The sequence below is a fragment of the Triturus cristatus genome, chromosome 4_1 (genome assembly GCF_964204655.1).
Source record: "Triturus cristatus chromosome 4_1, aTriCri1.1, whole genome shotgun sequence".
In the NCBI taxonomy this organism is placed as follows: domain Eukaryota; kingdom Metazoa; phylum Chordata; class Amphibia; order Caudata; family Salamandridae; genus Triturus; species Triturus cristatus.
The window spans coordinates 1,078,931,724-1,078,953,383 of NC_140585.1; positions in this window are offsets into that span (position 1 = coordinate 1,078,931,724).

Consider the following 21,660-nt stretch of genomic DNA (forward strand, 5'->3'; position numbering starts at 1 on the left):
GAGTATGCACTTTTTTATGTGTTTTATGTACGTGTATATATTCATTATTTCTGCAAGATGGTAGAACTATACCATCCCTTTACTTTCATACTATTGCTAATCATATATCTCTGCAACTGTCTAATGGTTGTTGCCGCTCATCTATTCTACACTAGATTAACAACTGTTCAATAAATACTTATTGAAACGCTCAGACTGTTTATTCTGTGTATCTCTCTGAGACAAACTAAATAAGCACGAGTGACTGAACGAAAGGTAGTATATTGTTTCCAGGATTCTGAAGGATCAGAGTTGTCATGTTCTAATGTTGCCAAAAACTATTCTCTCACCGATAAGAGAAGACTCTAGTGGCACTCTGAGCTGGCTGATACAGACAGGCTAACGTATCCGGTGGGGGTGCACAGAATCAGTCTGCCGCCAATCCCACAGTTTATGTTATCCAAACACGCAGATCTTGTACAGGGTATATAGGAACTTCATGACATGGTGCTGCCAAATTGGATGGGTACTTATTTAACAGTAGAATATGAGTTGTTCAGTCATGCTATTCTCAGAGACTCCTACTCACAAAACACCAGAGACGTCTGGAGTAGGTGGGCACAAACTCCGCAACAGATAAGTATGCGGAAAAATCCAATTTATTGGCTGAGTGAAGGACAGTGTTCGTAAAATTGTGCATAAACACCTTATCTTGGTTCCCTTGAAAAGTTTTTAGTGTATTAAAAACAATAACTAACCAGTAGTTAGACCACTGCAACAAGAACTGCCCCTCACAGATGAGGAAGATGCAGACGCAACACAAATGGCACTACATTTTAGAAATACAGTCACCCTGAAACTGCTAGAGCATGGTTTAACATCTAGGGGTGGCATAGTAGGCACACAAATCAAACAGAACAGAGGTATTTTATTTGTGGGTTACACTCCCAGCAGCAAATGCAAGAACACAAATATTTCACTCCTACACAGAAGGATATTCACCAGCAGAATACTGTCCGTTTGAGGATATAGAGGTTCCGCTCACATACAGGAACACTTATACTGGTTTAAAGGCGCCCTACCCCACATAAGAAGAAGAGCAAGACTCGGCCCGCTTGGGAGAGACGGGACAACATGGCCAATATTAGCGGCCAACACACCACATCCTGAAATTGAAACAATGCCACCAGGAGACTTACTCATACAGCATAAAGAGTTAGTGAAAATCTATAGGAACATGAAGCAATTCGTCATGAGGACACTTACAGTCCAACAGGCAACAGCTGCAACAAATGGAACTCAAATTCAGGCTACAGCAACTAAAATTACACCACAAACATTACATGCGGTAATGGGTAAAATGCCCATGAAACGTGAACAAATACCATTCTGGGTAGCTCAGAAAATAACACAGCTTGAGGCAGTATTCCCGAATACTATCCCGTATGAAAAACACAGACTGCAATTAGAGGAATGTACCACTTGGGGTACAGTCTTTGCTGCCATTTATAACAGAACTCATGGTATCCCATCATTATCAGTAGTACCTGATGTATTGAGACAAATACAAAATAAGTACGGAGCAGAGCCTGCCCTAAACTTAGGGATGAAGTTATTAGGTAACTATGCGCAGGTATCAGCCATACTATTAGCTAATATTAAAGGGGAAGCAGCTTCAGTGGTTCTCCCACAATGCCTAAGGGAGTTCAGTCCTTTAGAACAACAACACAAACTACCCAAAATAATTGTAATTGCAAATGCAGAATTAGGCAGAGACAGTTTGGATGGGAAAGCTTTAAAACCACAACTGCTGGGAAGTCCTGAAAAGGACACTTATAAGCAGACACCTGATTCAACTAAGAAGAAGTGGTACAATTAAAAACAACAAAAGGAAACCGATCTCAATCCTGAGGTAGATCTCCTTCACAGGAGCCCTCCGAAAAGAGGTATAACCTCAGGAATAGGGATAATATTAAGAAACCTGACAGGTATCAGGATACTGATACATGTTCCTCTCGTTCCTTTCAGGGTTCATTGAAAAACTAAGAGAGGGAAGGACGGTCAGACAGACAAGAAGAGCGTACAAAGTCCAGAGACAAGCAGCACATTCAAGATTACACTTCCAACATTATATAAAAACCATGTTGGTTGGGATGAGGATACAACCCACCACATAATTCCTTGAAAGAATACTCCAACTGCACAGAGGCTGTATCCAATAAAGCAAGAAGCTAAAAAACAGGTCAGGAAGATCTTAGATCAACTTGAATACCAAGGGGTGATCGAAAATTGCACCTCATCAATGAACAATCATTTGTTTCCAGTCCTGAAACCTGACAATTTATATTATCTAGTTTTAGATTACAGACATTTGCACTAATATATTTGCAGTCCAAAATGCACACAGTGCCGCATTAATGAATAATATTGTGCAGAAAAAATATAATACCACATTGGATATCTCAAATGGATTTTTCTGCAAAAATATAGCGCCTGAAAACAGGTATCTAAGAGAATTCTCAGTGCTAGGGTCACAACGGCAATTTTGTCAACTCCCCCAAGGGTATAATAACAGCCTGGGGTTGTTTTCAGCCAGAGTAAGTGAGTTACTCAAAAACTTAGATGAACAGGCATTGTCCTATGTGGATGATATTTATCTGACGGACGATGACCTAGAGGAGCACTTGAACAGAGTGAATACCATAATTTTGGGTTTTGCATCTAAGGGCTACAAATTCAACTTTAAAAAATCTAAAATTGCCCAACACAGTTTCCTGTTTTTAGGATATGAGCTTTCAAGTGAAGGGAAAAGCCTGCAGCCAATTTTTTAGAAAAATGCGCGCTGCTCCAACCACCAAAATCATTAAAAAATCTACAATCAATCCTGGGATTCCTAAATTTTGGTAGAACATACATTTTAGATTACGCAGAAAGAGTACAACTTTTCTACGATTTAATAAAACCATGATTTTTCGGTTAAACAATGGACACAGGAACACACAGATAAACTTCCTTCCTTACAAGTTGACATGATAGCTTCCAAATGCTTAAACGTACGCAACCTGGTGATCCGAATAGTAGCGGGTCAATCTGGGTACACCCATCTAAAATATAATGAAGGTGAAACAGTGCCAACAGCATACAAATCACATTTGTTCACAAACACTGAGATGCGCTTATCATCCACAGAAAAGATTCTGACAGCACAGACTGCTGTAGTGAGAGAAAGGGCACTTGCTCAGGGAAAAGAATAATAGAAGTTACCTTAGAGGCTGCAACAAAAGTGAGAGTTCCTAAGGCTAAAGCCTTACATCCGAGATGGATACAATGGGCTAATTCTCTCACTGCAACAGATGTAGAATACAGGTACGACCCAAATTTAAAGACACAAGCATTCCTGCAATACGAACAAGAATATCCTCTACCAAACAAAATAATACCTCTAGATCAGTATGAATATATTATTTACACTGATGGATCTGCTCAACCGACCATAGGAAGTAAGCGACAATATTGGGCAGCATGTGCAATCGTTAAAGGTCACATGTGGGATGGAAAATTCCACCCAAGTTGCTCACAAAAAACTGTCTTTAGGTGACTGCACGGCACAGCTGGCAGAATTAAAAACCCTAATATTGGCACTAGTGAATATGGATAGACAAATCCCCACACTAATTGTGTGCGATTCCTTTTACTGTATGCAGTCTTACAATGAATATTTGCAGCACTGGGTTCAAAACGGGTTCAAAGATGCAAAAGGTGGCACAATTAAGCATAAAATGCTATGGGAACTGTTAGTGAAGTTGAAAACCGAACTACCGAGGGCTCATGTGATACACACACTGAGTCTCCAGCATGATGGCATTCACATTTAAGGGAATTCATTGGCTGATGAAGCCGCAATGGAAGCTGTATGTACGGCTTCCATAGCTGCAATAACTCATTCTAAAACGAGAATAGAAGGTGAGATTATGGTAGCTGTCATTGCTTCACGCAAAAACAGCAAAGCACTACCAAAGAAGTTTCCACTCAAGTATTCCTACAAGTTAAATGCCATTAACATTCCATTTGCTCAGATTCCTGGAGTGGGGGATAGAGTCATTCCAAACATGGATTGTAGGTTAGGTTTAATTCTAGCAGCACACGAAGGGATAGGTTCTGCACATACAAGAGTTGCGGTGACTGTTTCATTGTTGAAGCAATGCTATTGGTGGCCTGGATTATCGAAAGCAGACTAAAGACTACGTCTTGAAATGCGACATCTGTCAGATGAAAAATTCCACCGTAACACGTCCAGCGCAGACACCATTGTTAATATCTGACAAACCACTAGCGTGTGTTTACTTGGACCACTGCAGCCACTTACAAAGAGAAGAAGCTTACAGGTATATCATGGTAGCAGTGGATTCCTGCTAAGATTCAGTTTGAGTGTCAGCCCCAACGCTCGGCTGACACTCAAACTGTTACAAAAGATTTGAGAGTCTTTATAGGGACATACACAATTGGCACATTACATTCTAACCAGGGCCCTGCGTTTAGCTCTCGGGCTTACAAGGAGGCCATGCGAGGATTGGGTGTTGCATTGCAGTACTCCTCTCTGTCCCATCCTGAGGGAAATTTGGTCGTGGAGAGGAAAAAACAAGACTTAAGGCAGTCTTTCACAGCTAAAGTATTAGGCACGGGTGAGAGCTGGGTAAAACATCTGTATGGAGTGCTGCAAGCTCTGAACCATATGCAAAGAAGTTCTCTAGGGGGGTCACTCCATATGATTTCCTATTTGGGACAAGAATGTGGGTACCTGATCTTGATTGTGAAGGCGCAGTGGTGGATGTAAAACCTTTTGACATCCATGATCGTTTGGCTGTTTTACAGGATCTGAATGAATCCAGGACACAACATTGTAATGTCCATCTGAAGCAGACTGCCACTGGGGAAGTCAAAACAGTCACAGCAAGACCTGTCTAGACTCCAAAATGTGGGGATCTGTTCAGGGAGAAAATAAAGGACAAGAAAGTAGTTGGGCCATCCTACAGAAAACCTGTACAGCAGTCGAAGAAACAAGAACTGTACTTCTGCTGCCTCTTGCCTGAAAAAAGGAGAAAAGATTTGTCGCAATCGACTTAATAAAACCACACCATGTGGCTGATACTGAGTAGCAGGCCACGTGGACTCCAAAGTAGCAGACTCCTCTCGCTACAATCCAAGTAGTTCAAACGGAAAGACTCATCACGTTCGAAGAATTCCCTGTACGGAATGATGCATTATGCAACAATGCAAATGAACTTGTTCTTATTGAACCTGAGGTTCAACTTAAAAATCAAATTCAAAATGGCAGACAAATTGCTATTCAACCAAATACAGATGTCTACGTCAACATTAGGCCTGGGCGGTAAATTCCGTTCCGCTCGCGGAATTTGCGTAATTTCGCGTTCCGCGGAGAACGCGAAATTGCTCAAAAGTCTGCTTTCCGCGGTTTTGCGAAATTTTTTGCTTGTTCGCGTTCTGAAATGCGTGTTCGCGAGATATTTCTCCCCGAGCACGCAAACAGCGATTGTGAACAGGAAAAAAGCATCGCGAACAAGCAATCCCGCGTGTTCGCGGAATTTCTGCGTGTTCGCGGAGATTTTTTACCGTTTCGCGGAGATTTGCGTAACGCAATTACGCAAATTCCGCCCACCCCTAGTCAACATGCCTCGACAAGAGCAAACTGCAAATTCAACAAATCCTGATGCAATACCAACAATTGATCGAACTGCTTCTGGCTACTTCATAAACTTTGATACGTTTTCTTTGGATCCAAGTGAACTGGAAACAATGCCAGCCAAAAAATCACACAAACATCAAGTAAAAGACTTTCTGAACTTTCGTAAAAAGACTTACCTGGTGTCACACTGGGTAGAACTATGGATAATCACCGGGATACTTTTCTTTCTCTTCTGGGTAGGCTTAGTAATAGTTTTTAGCATGCTTGTTAATGGAAGATACCTTCGACAAAGCTTTGCAGCCCAAAAGGTGAATTTAATTTTAAAACCACATCAATAATCTCATCGAGAACAAAGACACTTGTCATCAGTGAACATTCCAGCAGTTCCTATACGGGATGGTATAGTGTGGGAAAGGTTGATTTCGATATATTCCGCCCAACGGAAATGTAAAAATTCCACATTTATTTTAAATATCATTAAGTGATATCATTACCTCAAGTACATTTTCCGATGATTGGGATTTTGAAACTGTTAATAACATGTCGTCTGACTTGGAAAAATCTGCTGCATTTTTTAATTCGAAGGCACATCAGATTTCGAAACCATTTATTGTTATCAACAATATGGTCATCACTTTCTGCATAAATCTGCAAATCCTATAAATGTGTTCACTTACCACCAGTGGGAACATTGTCCAACACCGCCGAAAGGCAGTTCAAAAACATATGCACAGAAGTTTCCATATTTTTCAGGGTTCAATATGTCAGACCCAGCCTCATAATATTATAAGGTTGCACCAACATCCACACAGAAAAATATGTTGACAAATACCAAACAGATTTACTCTGCTTCCTTTATTGCCCAGTTGTCTGAACAAGGTTTCTACTTATGGAAAGACGTTATAGACCTAAAATCTGTCTGGGGTACTAGAGATTGGCAGGTGCAGGGGATAGAAGCTTTGTTCAGAGCATGCCTTATCCCTCAACAAATTATGTTTTTGAACGAGACAGTGCAACAGACGTCTTGCCTTGGACTTGCCAAGAACAAAGACTTGGACACACCTCGGATGTCGTCTCCATCACACACCGAGGATAACATAACATCACAGGAAGAGATTACATTAGGTGACATTATACAATACAATAGATCAGACCCCAATTGGAAGAAATGGTTGATTTGGCCCACAGACACTAATAGTTGTCAGGCGTGATTCATTGGTAAAGCCTAAGAGTTTAGTATCCATAGGCCCGATCCAAGTTATGTACAGAGACAACATCTAGGGGTAGTGACATCCTACAGTGTTGGGAAGTTGTGGCTGGAATGGCTAGAAACCTCAACACTCACACAGTTAAAACAACACTTATCCTTACTCACACAGGATATGGATCTTAGGGACTTTTTACTAGGTCACGCCAAAAACGTTTCTTATATGCTGGCATTTACGCTGTCTACAGTGAAATATGGAAAATATACCAACAAGAGGCCACGGAGAGACTACCTGAGATAGACTGTATGAATCTAGAAAAATCTCTACCAGTCGTAGACAATGGGTTAACTACTTTGACCCTTAGAATATATTCCATAGGCAACATTGTATCTTTTGCAATAGATATACTAGAACAGGATTAAGCCGTATTGCAACACGGGAAATCTCAATTATGTTCTATTATGTTGTTCAGCTGGACGCTACAACCTTTACGTGCAGGCTATGTGCCTCAGCGTTTTATCAACAGCACATTTCTGTTTTCTGAATACAATCTAACAGATAAACAGATAGAAATAACACAAAGGGGAGCAAAATATACAATGCTGCGTATCGAAGAACTGGATAGATTACCTTTCACAGTGGTAGAATTACCATCCACAGAATGGCTAATCCATGGCCATATAACTCTACCAGTCACTACTTTTCAGTTTCAGTATTGCCTTGAACAAAAGCAGGAAGGCAGATATGAAAAAAATGGGTAAGGAATAAATTAAGGAATCTTGGGAATTACCATACAGATTTCGATGCCGGAATGGGAATCGAGAAATGGTTCTTATCGGTACAAACTGTGAGAACGCTTTAAGTGGATCACTCAGATGTCAGGATATAATGCTGCACGGGGCTTGTAATGGTTCTGTAGCAAACTTGTCCTGTCATGCTAGGGGTGCCCCAGCTGCAGTGATTACTCCAGCATTTGGGCTACTTTTGAATGGGAGTTACTTGATGCTGAACAGTCAAGGCTGCTGTGGAATGCTCCCGGGCATCGCATATCTTGTAACCGTGGCTCCAGGGTTACTTGTTGTATGCAAGTATTGTTTCCACCGACACATACAGTCAGGTAGGGCCGTTATGGCCTTCACTGAATGTTTCTTTAATACTGTTTGATATACTAAGGAGAATGAAAGCCAAGCTTTTACAGAAGTCTGTGCCCTTAACCTCCGCTCAAGAGATTTTTGATCTCCAGATCACATGGTCTTCAACAGAGATACAGGCACTTATTCATACGAACTGTCCTTACCATTTCGCAGAAATGGTAAATCGTATCTTTAACAAGTCTGATACGACAGGCATTGTTCACTGATTTAATACCGTAGGTTCTGGACTTATAAGCACCTTTCAGATGGTATTTGGAGTTATACCAAACTTCATTCATCAAGCATCATTGGAGGACTTCCACTGATCCTGTTTCTAATGCAGGGATCCTCAATGTTATTTTTCTGCTACGCAATAGATGTCTCAGTCACCAAGGAGATGGAAAAAGCACTCTTGGAGTGTAAATACCGTGACCGCATGGTTCAACATCTAAACACGCCTCGCCTAAGAGAACTAAGTGCATCTTGGTTCCTGTCATTTCAACCAGTCTAGATGGACTGCATCTTACCTGTCCTCTGATGCCTGTTTTGCAGAGAAGAATGCGTGTTAGACCTTTGTTTGACACTCCCATCATGTGCGCAACCGGACGTGAATGCGTTACTGGACCCGATAACTGCCAATGTTCTGCAGTGTTCTCAGCGTATTCCAATGTTGATGGCGGCATTCCTTGAACCACCGCTGGGAGTAACTGCACCTGTTGGTATGGACACCGGCTCCTCCACTGACACCAGGCATTGGACAGCGCACCGGCAGCACCATGCACCGACTGCAGACAGCGTGGAACATCATCTGTGCTCAATTGACGTACTCTGCGAGGTGCTACAGGGACCTATATAGGTTCAGGTATCATTGCAACCTTTCACCTATATCCTTTCCTACATTACATACATAATGGTTCATAGGGACTGACCTTTTACCTAGGTACAACACTGCATTCAGAACTCGGGGTTTTCCCTAGTTTGCATCTCATACAATATGCATGAGGCTTCTTGGAAGCACAGCAGGACTATCAGCAGAAATGACATCTCCTGTATAATATCTCTGTATAAAGTTCAGGTCGGACGTCATCCTTTAGGCCGACACAGTAACACAGCATGGTAGGACCCCAGGGGAGACCTATGGGTATATATATATACATCATGTTTTGCTTAGGAAGGGAGAGGAGACTGAGACTTCCTGGCTGACACACTGACCAGTGACACTGAGGTACCCACATGCAGACGCTCAAGCTAGCAGTGGTATAAACATCCCTCGCAGGGGTGTTCAACGCGAGACCAGGATAGGGTGCCATATTCTCTCATTCTCAGGTAATGGGGTGGACTAGATCCTAGAGGGATTCTTGGCATTACACCTACATAGATGCTAGGTACATTCAGGTACATCTTTTTACGGAGGCATAGTAGGAGTACGCACTTTTTATCATGTGTTTTATCTAGGAGTATATATTCATGATTTCTGCAAGATGGTAGAACTATAGCATCCCTTTACTTTTGTAGTATTGCTAATCATATATCTCTGCTACTGTCTAATGGTTGTTGCAGCTCATCTATTCAACAGTAGAATAACAACTGTTCAATAAATACTTATTGAAAATGCCCAGACTGTTTATTCTGTGTATCTCTCTTAGACAAACTAAGTAAGCATGAGTGACTGAGTGAAATGTAGTATATTGTTTCCACAATTCTGAGGGATCAAAGTTGTCATGTTCTGAGACTGCCAAAAACTATTATCTCCCCGATAAGAGGAGACTCTGGTGGCACTGTAAGCTAGCTTATACAGACAGGCTAACGTATCCAGTGGGGTTGCACAGAATCAATCTACCGCCAATCCCATGATTTATGTTATCCGAACGCGCAGATACTGTATAAGGTATATAGGAACTACAGAACAGTGTCAGAAAGTGGACCTCCCCAGTTTGGGAATTCTTTATGGCAAGCAGGTGGCAAACATTGTCATATGCTACATTTGCAATGCAAGTGTTAGTCGAGGTAAACTTGATAAAAACTATGGTATGGAGGCCAAACAACCAATTTGAGACAACACCACACAATCCACTAGGAGGCGAACCTTAGAAGAAAAGATGTTGGTAAAGGTGGCAAAAACAGGGAGTCTGCTTTGATCACATTGGAAGGTGAAGGAGAAGAAGAGGGTGACATTTTTGCTACACAAATCAGCCATGTCCCCAGCAGTATAGTAGTATGACCCACATAAGCAACATCTCAATGAAACAAGACTCTGAGCAAGGTTGAGGCACCAAGGCAAGAGCACACACTAACTGCCCCACTAAGATGCACATTGAGTCTACCACCTTCTGCTCTCAAGACGATTGCCTGCATCAGTTACACCACAAAAGAAAAAAAGAAAAAAAATCCAGGCTACTATTCATGGCAAGCTTAGGCAGCAGGGCAAGTACGAACACAACTATCCAATGGCATGTTTGTACAGTGGAAGCTGGCTAAAATGTTAGCACTGGACCTCCTCCCTTATTCTTTTGTGGAAGGAGTGGGTTTTCTAGAATTTGTGGTGGTCCTCTGCCTGAAATGGAGGTTTCCAGCCAGTGGCGTAGCGAAACCAGAGGGGGCCCTACTACAAAGTACATGCAGCAGGCCTCCCACGATCCAGGCCCAGTTTGGAGCTCTCAGGCCATGGACCTGCCAGTGTCAGAGGGGCCCTACAGAGCTCAATTGTCCCCCCAGACCGTGGGGCTGCAGCCGCTTTTATTATGCCACCGGTCCCGGCCGGAATATTTTGCCAGAGTTGTTGTTCCAACACTACATCACAATGTGCTAGAATTGGTAGGACACGCTTTGCAGTAGAGTGCGGGTAACAATTTCCACCTGATGACAGACAAGTGGACCAGTTGTCAAGCCACTGATTACATGTCCATCACTGCACACTGGCTCTCTTTTATGGGGGTTAGAGAAATGATATCTCCAGGTGCTGACAGTGCTGGCATTTTGAATGGCACTCATGTTCACCAATGAGAAATTCTATGCAGCTGCAAACATCTTGGATGGCTTTAAAAACAAGGTTTCTGAATGGCTGTGATGCTAGGGCTTAACATTGGATCACAGCCACAATGGCAGTAACATAGTTTAGGCCATGTCAGATGGAGGCTATTTCAGGTTCCTGTGTTTAGCGCCCTGTAGTAACATCATTGTAAAGAACTAACTCAAAAAAGATGACTGAGTCAGCAACTTACAGACCACCTGCAGAAGAATCTGCACTCATTTCAGCCCTTCTTTTAAAGCCCGGAAGCAGTTGAGGATCATTCAGCGTGACAATAGAATACCAGTTTAAGCACTCATATATGGGGTGCCAAAATGTTCAAATGGACTTTACATTCTGCAAAGTCTGTTTGAGCAGTACAGACCGATCAATGAATATGTAATGCAAAGAGGGGATGCAACTGTGAAAGGCATGATCATTGAGATGGACCAATGGGGCCTAGTCAAATGCCTGTGAGAGATGCTGCTTGCTTTTGATGTTTTTACATGAGAAGTCAGGAAGGAGGACAATACCATGGACCAAGCTGTGCCGATGTTGCAATGCTACAGGAACAGCTAAAGAGGTGTCTGAAATGTACGCATGTGTGGCTAAAAAGATGCCCATATGTTGATGGAGAGCCTAATCCTTTGCTTTAAAACAAAGCTGCAAAGAGACATTGTGTCATCCAAACATTACATCTGTGCCACAATTCTTGATACATTGTACAAACAATATCTGGCCTCTTTCATTCCTTTTTCAGATGGGGATGTTTCAAACTACAAGATGTGGATTGTTGAGCAACCAGCAACATAGAAAAAGAACGGCTGGGAATTAAAGGCCTAGCCCGGGCAGAAGAAGTTCTTGGGGCAGCATTCAACTTCTGTTGAGCCTGAGAGCTGTGCTGTTGGCTTACACAAGCCAAAACCAACAAAAAGAACACCAGCAGGAACAACAGCAGGAACAGGAGCATCAGCCCCAAATCTGCAGGCAGGGCTTATGTCCAGTGCAGAGGTGAAGGCACACGAGATCAATCAAGTTGGAGCAACAATGACTTTGACCATGCTGGCCATTGACAGGACGGCCCAGGCCTTTCTGGATGAACCAACAGAGGTCTATCTGGACCAAAACCCATTGGTGTATATTTATGGGAAAGGGCAACAATAGCCAGTGCTCAGCAGGCTGTAATAAAGTACCTGGCTTGTCTGGTAGCCAGTGTGTCTGCTGAGTGTGTGTTTAGTGCAGCTGGTACAGTTGTCACAGTGAGAAGGACCAGTCTCTCGCACCAAATTCTGGAGAGATTAACCATGATCAAAATGAATCATCACTTTATACCACTGAATTGCACCATACCTAAAGTATGACAGGAGGAGATTGAGGGTGATTAGACAGACTCAGGTCATGGTAGTGTGTTAGCTGACCAACTTCTGGGTGAACCACCTGAGTTTGAGGACAAACTCTACTTTCCTGACTACTGAGTAGACCTGGGCCACCATGAAACTTCCTATCTCTGAACTGCTTTAACAAAACAAAATAAAAAGGATATAGCTAGGGAAACATATTATTTTGCTTGCTTGTATCTGACAGACTAATGTAGCCCCAGCATTTTAGACATATGTATGGCCCCGGATTGGAGTTGGACTGGAGTGCAGTGAAGAAGCCTACCTTTGTTTCGAGGACTTTGGAGAGACAATGCCTGCCTCCATCCTGTGCCAAACCTTTCTTTCATCTCCTAGCATAACTGCCCCAGAATATTTGATTTTCAAGACTAGCTAATGTGTGTTGCGTGAATTAAAGAGGATCGGCAACGTACCACCGTGCTTGAATTGTTACAGGTATGTAGTTCACCAATGTGTGATATATGAGTGATTGTTTGTGAGGGTTGAGATGATTCATGTGGTAGCAGACAGTGAGGCTTGTTGTTTAACTCTAATTTGTAAGCTTGATTGTGTTTGTGATGATTTACAATGTTGACGGCCTAATGGGTCATCATTTGTTTTCCTGAGGGTGATTATTTCCTGCCTAGTGGGTAATCATTTTTTTTCCTAAAGGTGACTATTTCCTACTTATTTTACACTAAGCGAGATTTCTTTGCCGTGTCCACACTGCTTTGTTTTCTGGTTCACACTCCTCAAAGATCCGATCAGTCCATTTAGCTAACAAATTCAAATCTAGTCATCACAAAAAACGACTCAATGCTTCTCTTGTTGTTCATCAACAGCATTGCACAACAGGTTGATCTCTCTTATCTGTTCGGAGTGGACATATTTGTTACTCGGAGTCAGGAGGATGATTGAAGGGCTCAGGGTGTGATTGCCTCAAAGACTGCCAGAAGAAGGAAGTTATCAACTTCATGGAAAGCATCTTGGTGATGACTCAACGAGGCTTACTCAACTCTGTGGTCTGGTGAGAGGTACAGTGATTACTTGATTTGGCAAATGCAATGCTGCTGAGTGTGTGCTGGCTGGCTTAAATGCGAAACTTTGTGGTTGAGTGGGGGCCTGCTGTTGCAGGTAACTGGAGACAGGCATGTGATGATGTCACATCATCACAATATGCACATGCTAGTCTATGATGATGGTCATGACAGTTGCAAATTTGATCAGTCCGAAACATTCAGCCACTGGTCTGTGATTGGTAGTTGTTGTAATGGCTCTTACTTAATTGATCACATATGAGTCATAAAATTAATGATTGCAAAGGACCATGCTCTTGCTCTGAGTCTTCTTGGTATACTCTTCATGAAGCTTACCTTCTTTGATTCTCCTTGATTCTAGAATACCATTTCTGTTTTACAGTCCGCAGACCTACTGTTCACATGCACCAGAGGCAAAAGCACCATAATACTCATGCTGCTTAACTTACTGGACTGCTTCAGCCAGGCCCCCAAGATAGACACACAATCCAAGAAGAATGCAGATGCACTGCCTAATTGGGCAATACAGTACCAGTTTACTTTTAAGAATAATTTTTAACAACTGTGTGACTTCACCTCACTCCTCCATAATTTGTTATTTTTACTATTTTTCAGACATAGGTGACAGAACATTTAGATATATAATAATATAATAGCTTGCGTCTCTGGGGCTCGCAGACTGTTTGCAATGCATTTAACTTAACTGTGTATGTCTTTGTTACACCTTTCCCCAATTCTCTTTTCCCATCCATTCACAAACTACTAGCCTTCTTCCCCAGGCCTTTGTGATTTATTGAGGTGTGACTTAATTTACACCATTAATTGATCACTCACTCAGTGAAGTGGATGTGGTGAAAGCAGCACCAACTCACTACAGGTTCTATTACCTAAACAATAGCCCACACTGGCTCCATTTACCCATCCACAAGTAAAAGGTGATTGATATTTTAGATCTAGAAGGACACTATTTATCAGCATCATCATTCAAGCATTGTGTTGTGCAAATGCTTAACCTTGTTTTCCCCAGAATTTAAGCCCACTTCACAATTCAAGCATTTTGTGACTTTATTTTAAACTAAAGATCTGGATCACAATTCCTTAAAGAATTTACTATTGATATTTTGTGTTATATTTACATTAGCAGATATTCTTTGATGTGTAGTAGTCTGCTCTCAATTGTTTGTAAAGCTATGGTTTAATAATATATAACCTACTACTTCAGAGTTTCCATTTCAATTTAGTTGCCTGAGATGAATAATCCCTCAGATTAATCCTACAGTTGGAGTTCACCTAGGTGGGAGTAGGAAGACACGTGTGACATTGTGATGCCATCCCTGTTATTGCTTTATCTATATCTGGGTAAGAGAACTATAGAGGGAAGTGAACAAGTGTCGGTAATATAGGTCATAGCAGCATCCCCCTCAGTGGTAAAGATGATACAGAGGATTATCTACCTATAACTATCCTGTATAATCTTTTATGAAAAGATTAGAAAAAAACAGGCTGCGTAAAAAGGCAGCAGTGTAAAGTAAAAGTAAAACACAAGTAATCTACTTCAGGAATGAAGTGTGAAGAAATAAAATGTTTCCCTTTTTTTTTTACTAAAAAACCGCCATCTGCACCGAAAACAGGTCCACTTCTCTTTCCAAATAAATTGACCAATCCTGAATCAACAGCCAATGTCCAAATATCCAACAAATAATCCACTCTCCAATCCTTACCCACCCTCTCCAGCACAATGAGTCCCTCTCACCAAAACAAAAAATAAAAAAAGGGTTATAAGAGGGCAATGTTCATTTGGGTCCAGAGCTGATACACGCTCCACACACCTCTCCATGCGGTCCAGCTGCTGCAGGATGTGCAGTCACCAATCTCCTGTCTGTGTCAGAGTGGGAGGGGGCAGCAGCAGTTCCAGGTAGGGCCCTTGACTGACACCAGGGCTGGTGATATGATGGCCGGGAGGCTGTGTCTGAACAGCGGCACTTGGGCCCGGCTGAGAGGCATATGTTCCAGCCTTGTCTTCTTGCTCATCTGCCTGAGTCACCAATATTTCTACTGGATCAGGTCCTGCCTCTGCCGCAGTAGACGGGCTGATATCTCCTGTCTCTTGGGTAGTACAGGTAGACCAGCAGGAGTAGCTATATCAAGAAAAACAAAAAGAAACAAGAGACATTGTAAATAATGCTCTGAGCAATCAATTGTTTACAATTAGTAGGTGCCACAGTAGCAGTGCGCATTGCTGGTCCTCTAGTGCTATTGGAATTTAATGTGATTATGATTAGGAGAGTCAAAAGACCAATTTAATATTTTACCCACACACGCCTTGCATAAAAAGCATTGACTATTTGGCAGAAAAGTATTAAGGCAGATTACACTGTATTTAAAAATAGTGATTTGATTTCTTTTTCTTTTAAAGGTTTTTCTAGTAACTAAACAGACACTTTGAGTGGAGAAATAGAGATTAATCACCCCTCACAAATGTGTAAGGCATTATGCACTATGGATTACAAGTTGTGTTGTTCTAAATTGATGAAGGCATTCTAGCCAGCTCATCGGGTACTTTGCTCTGTTCTGCAGCTGGCTACCTGTAGCGGACAATTATCTTCCTTTAATTCAAATGGACCTGTTCTTCTCCACATGACTTTCACTTTCTACCCTGACTCTAAAGGGACACATGAATAATAAATATATATAAATGTTTAAAACATGCAGATATTATTATCCTTTCTGCCAAAAGTAGACATTGGGGAAAATGATGCTCTGCCCTACTGGGAAAGTTACCGGTTATATAGATTGCATTTGGCATTTTGTCACAGAATATCCCATATGCCAAATCTGAGCTTAAATCAGGCACTTAGTCCCACTTGACTCACTGGCCTCCCCCATCACCACAAATTATTTCCAGCAAATTAATTCACTGGGCAGTAAGGAAAGAAAACTTGACTTACTCTACTGCAGGGTAAGGTAAAGGGATTATGTGGGTAGGTAGAGCTTTTGATATGGAATAGAGGGTTATCACTGATCATCGATATGTCACATGACTACTAAGCTTTGGCTTATTCAGTCACTGTAGTTGGCGATAGAAAAAAGGGAAAAATCTGAACAGGCGTAAAATAAATCTTGTTATTTTAAATGTTTCCAGAATCCTCACTGCCAAATGTGTGGCCTTTCAGCCATTCTCAATACAGAGATTATGGATTTAAGATTGCAGTCCGCACCTCTAAGAATTGAAATTAAATAGACACCTCTTGCTGGAGTTGCCAAATCAATTGTGACAAAAGAAACAGAATGAAACACATTACCATGGCTCTTACCAATGTGCAGTAACACTTCATTTTATAGTTTCTATTAAATGACATGCCATATTTGTATAATATTAATAGAAATACATTTTACATTGTATTTATGATGTTAATAATTTTGAGAGCGCTTGTTATCAATGTCTCTTCAATATCATGTATGCCACATCAGTAGGGCAGTCTTGATCTCTGAACATAAGATCTTTGTGCCAGGCAATGTTTTGGTATTTTAATAAATGATGGCCACTTGTCTGTTAATAGAGTACAGGAATTCAGTATTGCAGGTTCTCTTGATGAGGCCACTCCTTCACTATTTGCTCAAAGTTAAATGCATGATTACTTTAGAGATCAGGAAGTGGATTGTAAAGGCTATGGGATCAAAGTCTTTTGACTCAGTCAGACTTAATTTATTCCTCTTCCTCGTTGTTTCATTAAACATCAGACTATGCAGAAAAGGATTTAAACTCTGCTAATAAATAGGACAATCTCTTCACTTTCCTTTTCACAGTGAGATCTTTGTTGAGATCTTTTGACTCTTAAAATGCTTCTCTTCTGAAGAAGGTCATTAGCATGTTTCCTTTCATCCAGAACTTAAATGGAGATTTCATCCATCTAGGCAACTTCAGTGATGCAGGTGGAGAAATTGGTGTGAGATATGATGTTCATTCCATGGGCATGGATGATGCTGGTGGCGGTCTTGTAGGCATTGAAAATAGCAGAGCTGAGTAGGGATCCTTGTGGAACTCTACAGATGAGGTTGGCAGTGTCTGAAGTGAAGGGGGTCAGGCTCACTGACTTACTGCCTTCTGTCTGAATTGACTAAATCCAGCAAAGTGAGGGAACTTGGATGCTTGATTCTTGCAGTTGTTGGTTAAAGATGGGTTGGGAGACAGTGATGAGAACCACTAGGGTGAGAACCATGGTTTCACCTCTGTCCATGATCATCTGATGCTGTCCATGGTGGCAATGACGGCGGTCTTTGATTTGAGGTGGGGCCTGAGTCTGGATTTATGGTGCCGAGGAGGTGCTTGTCATTGAGGTTGTGACAGGGTGGCTGTTTATCACATTTTCCATGACTTTTCTTTGGTTGCATAGCAGGGATATAGGCAAGTAGATGGCCAGTGTGTGTTCACATCTGCTGTGGGTTTCTTGTGTAGGGGAATAACGGTGTATAATTCCAGGCATCTCCATATGTGGCTGTAATCATTGAGTTGTTGTGGATTATGGGCAGGGCTATGCTGATGGAGTATATTCCTCTAATGAAGATGTTTTTAGGGGAGTGCTCTGAGGGCGGTCCGGAGTGCATGGAATACATGGTCATTGTAGTTTCTTGAGTCGGGATGGAGAGCAAGGTTGTCAGGGTTGTCCTCTGGGTATTGGTTGAGAGGGATACGAGGGATACGAGGGTGAAAGGGTCCGGTAGGGATTCAAAGTTGACATAGATGCTGGTGATCTTATTACTGAAGAAAAGGGATAGCTGGGTGCAGAGGCCCTGAAAGAGGTTAAGCTGGTGGAACTCACCAATAAGATAAAGTATTTCACTTGAATGCTAACCTCCACTCAAGATGTATGTCTATATTTCTCATTGTTGACTAATAATGGATTATTTCTAGTTCCAAAATAGGACTTATCCTATTATCTGAACTGCCACTAATATTATACCCATGCTCTTATCATTCTACCTAAATTGGCTTTGCCCTTGAAAGTGTTTATAAAGCATGATTCACAATTTATGGTGTGCAATTTTGAACCCATACAGGTAACAGATGATGCCATGGCATTGCCTGTAGGCCCTATCTGTTAGGACAACACATTCATTTTCTCCCAACATGGTTCCCACATTTGAGTGCTCACAACAGAAACATTTTCAGATGCAGAGGCCATTAATTCCACTGATTCCTACTACATCTATTGCTGCAAGAGATTTTAAGCTTCTTTTTTGTGTTTTTAAGTTCTCATGCCCTCAAATATTCTTGTAATTGTAATTAGATTCTCCTCTTACAAATCCCTCTGTTTTTCTTTTCAACACCAAGTCCTCCATTTAATAACTATGAGTGCCTAGTCAAATGTGTTTTTACACTAAGTTCACAGGACAATTTCTTCTTGACCTCAGTTATGTACTTCAGATCATTTGGCATTGCTTATGATTTTGGATTTATCTTCATAATAATATGCATCCTTTGAGCTACAAATACATGACTGGTACTAAGCACCTTTGTCCAACCTATCAGAGGTTGCTTTTTTAGTTTTTATTTAATCTGATCTAGGCCATAGACAAAGAGCATTGTTCAAAAGAGACACATAGGGTCCGATTCACAAACATAATCTGAGGCAAAAGTCAAAATTTACGGCATTTGGTATTCACAGAAGGCTCTTACAGTTTTTGGTATTCACAGAAATCACTTACGACTCCTATCATTACGTCTGCACTCGAGCTGGAATTTCTGCACCTGGAGCGGAATTTCTGCCTCCAGAGCAGAAATCTCCGCATTTGGTCCGGAATTTTGGCAGTCCGGCTGGATGATCATTTTCCACAATGCTAAACACCTGTCCAAGTGCTTACCATCCCCCCACCTGCACCAGAGGAAGTCAATTAACTCCAACAGCAAGACCAGCACCATAAACCACATAAAAGCAGCACACATTCAAGGAACTGGTTTGGCCTCAGAGAGTTCCAGTTTTCCTTCTCTGTGCATCACTACTAGAAAATGTTCCAACTGAGGAGGATGAAAAATTTCACTGATGAGGAGACCACCATGATTGTGGAGTTCATTATGAGGTACCATAAACGGCTACCATAAACGGCTACATGGTCTACCCCTTACTGCACCAGTGGCACCCAGAAGCAGCTCTATGGCAGCATTTAGCCACTTCTGTCACAGCATTGGGGGAGGATGTACGCACAGTCCATGACATCAAGAAGAGCAGGACAAAAAGAGGCGGGTGAAGGAGAAGTACGCCAGGATTTAGTTGGCCAAAGTCCTCCCTCGCCCACAATCCATAGCCTGCATCCGTCTCACCACACCTGCAGAGGATGTTCTCAGTACAATCTACACCCACATGCTCCATGAGCTTCCTGTGAGTGATGTCCACAACGTGGTACCAGGTCAATATGATGACAAGAACAAGTATATGAAATGACTGTCTGTGTTGTACCCCCATTGTGATTAAGGAAGTTGTACAAAATTTACATAAAAATATAGTCAGTTAGAAGCTCAGTTGTTTCCCTCTGTATGTTGCACCACAAATGCCAGAATCCTTTGGATTAGAAATGGCAAATCCCATTTCCACTATTGAAAACATGGACCCAGTACTTCTGATAAATATTCCTAACACTGTTAAGTAGCAATAGACAAAGTGCCACTTCCACTTATCCAACCACGGCCAGATCAGTCGAGAATGTCAGGGGGGGTGAGCATTGCAGAGGAAAATCTACTGACAAAGGAATAGTGAACATTTTAAAAAAACATGTACAAAATAACTTACCTTGTGCTTGCCGCATCACCTAGCTCAAGTTGAGAGAATCCTTAGATTAAGACATGTCTTTCCACAATTCCATTGCCTATTTCTCACCCTGCCCTGCCATTACAGACCTCAATGCCCCACTGCTAATACCTGCACCGGCTGTGGAAGAACTTCACAGTACTATTAGCATGCAGAAGATATGAGGAAATGTCAGACAAGTTACAGATGTACATTTTCGATTTGGTAACTTTTCTCTCTTTTCACCTATTGACACATTCAGCCAGAGCACAGACAACCACAGTAGCAGAGGTCCCTGCATATTCTGGGAAGAAACAACATCATCCAGAGCAAGGCATACCATCCTCACTAACTGGTAAGTCAAACTGGCCAGGAGATGGTCAAAATGCATACATTGTCAGCAAACACCAGAGGGACATGTAGGACCCAAATCTCAAAGGTAAGCGGAGATGAAAACCTAACTTTAAAACTATTGAAATTCTTAAAGGATATTTACCTTTAACAAATGACATTTGTGAATAGCGAAAGTAAAAAATAAGATCATACCTTTGTGATTTGGCAACATTACATGTATTCCATCAAGAATATTGAAATCAATCCTGGAACTGAGTGCCACAGCAAGTCAAAAAGAAGTTTCCACTATATTGTATTTGTTTTTGTAGCCATAATCTAGAAATCCGATGTTAACAAATATAACAATGATGAACAAGAAGTGAGATTCAATTGTCAGGAGTATTGAGAATGCGTCCAGTATCTACATTTAATGTTTTCCCAATACATGAAATTGTTCAGTCAACCCAGCTATTGTAAAGCGCTCCGATACCCTCGGGTCTGGCCAGCGCTATATAAAACTTCAAAATAAATAAATATTTGTTAACATCGGATGGTCTGTTTTTTGACTATCTGCAAAACACGATAATGGACATTACTTTAGGCATTGTTGTGGTGTCAATTCGATAGACGTTGATTCTAGGCAGTGGGCCATTATGAGTTGAATGTGGGATCACTCATGATATTTAGTGCCACACACTTCTACAACGGTAGTGCCCGCACTGCTTGTGCTTCTCCTTTGAGCGTGAAATTGAGTGCATCACATGTGGCAGCTGTGATGTAAAGTTGTAAACACACTTATCATTGCAGGTCCAATGATTTTGTCCCAGATTCCAGTCCCCCATTGACTTCTGCTACAAAGTTGGCTGTGACATCTGGTCAGAGACCACACACTGGGCAGGTGCGGGCCATGGCAAGTAAACCCAAGAATAATGTACATGAATGCTCATGCTCATGAAATGTGCCTTTAATGTTCGCTGTATGTTGTATGTGTTCTATATCACTGTTGTCCTTGTCCATGGTGTCACTTCCTTTTCCATCTGCTGGATCGGGGACCCCTTCATCAACTACACCTATGAGGAGCCAGGTTAAGCAGCTGACATC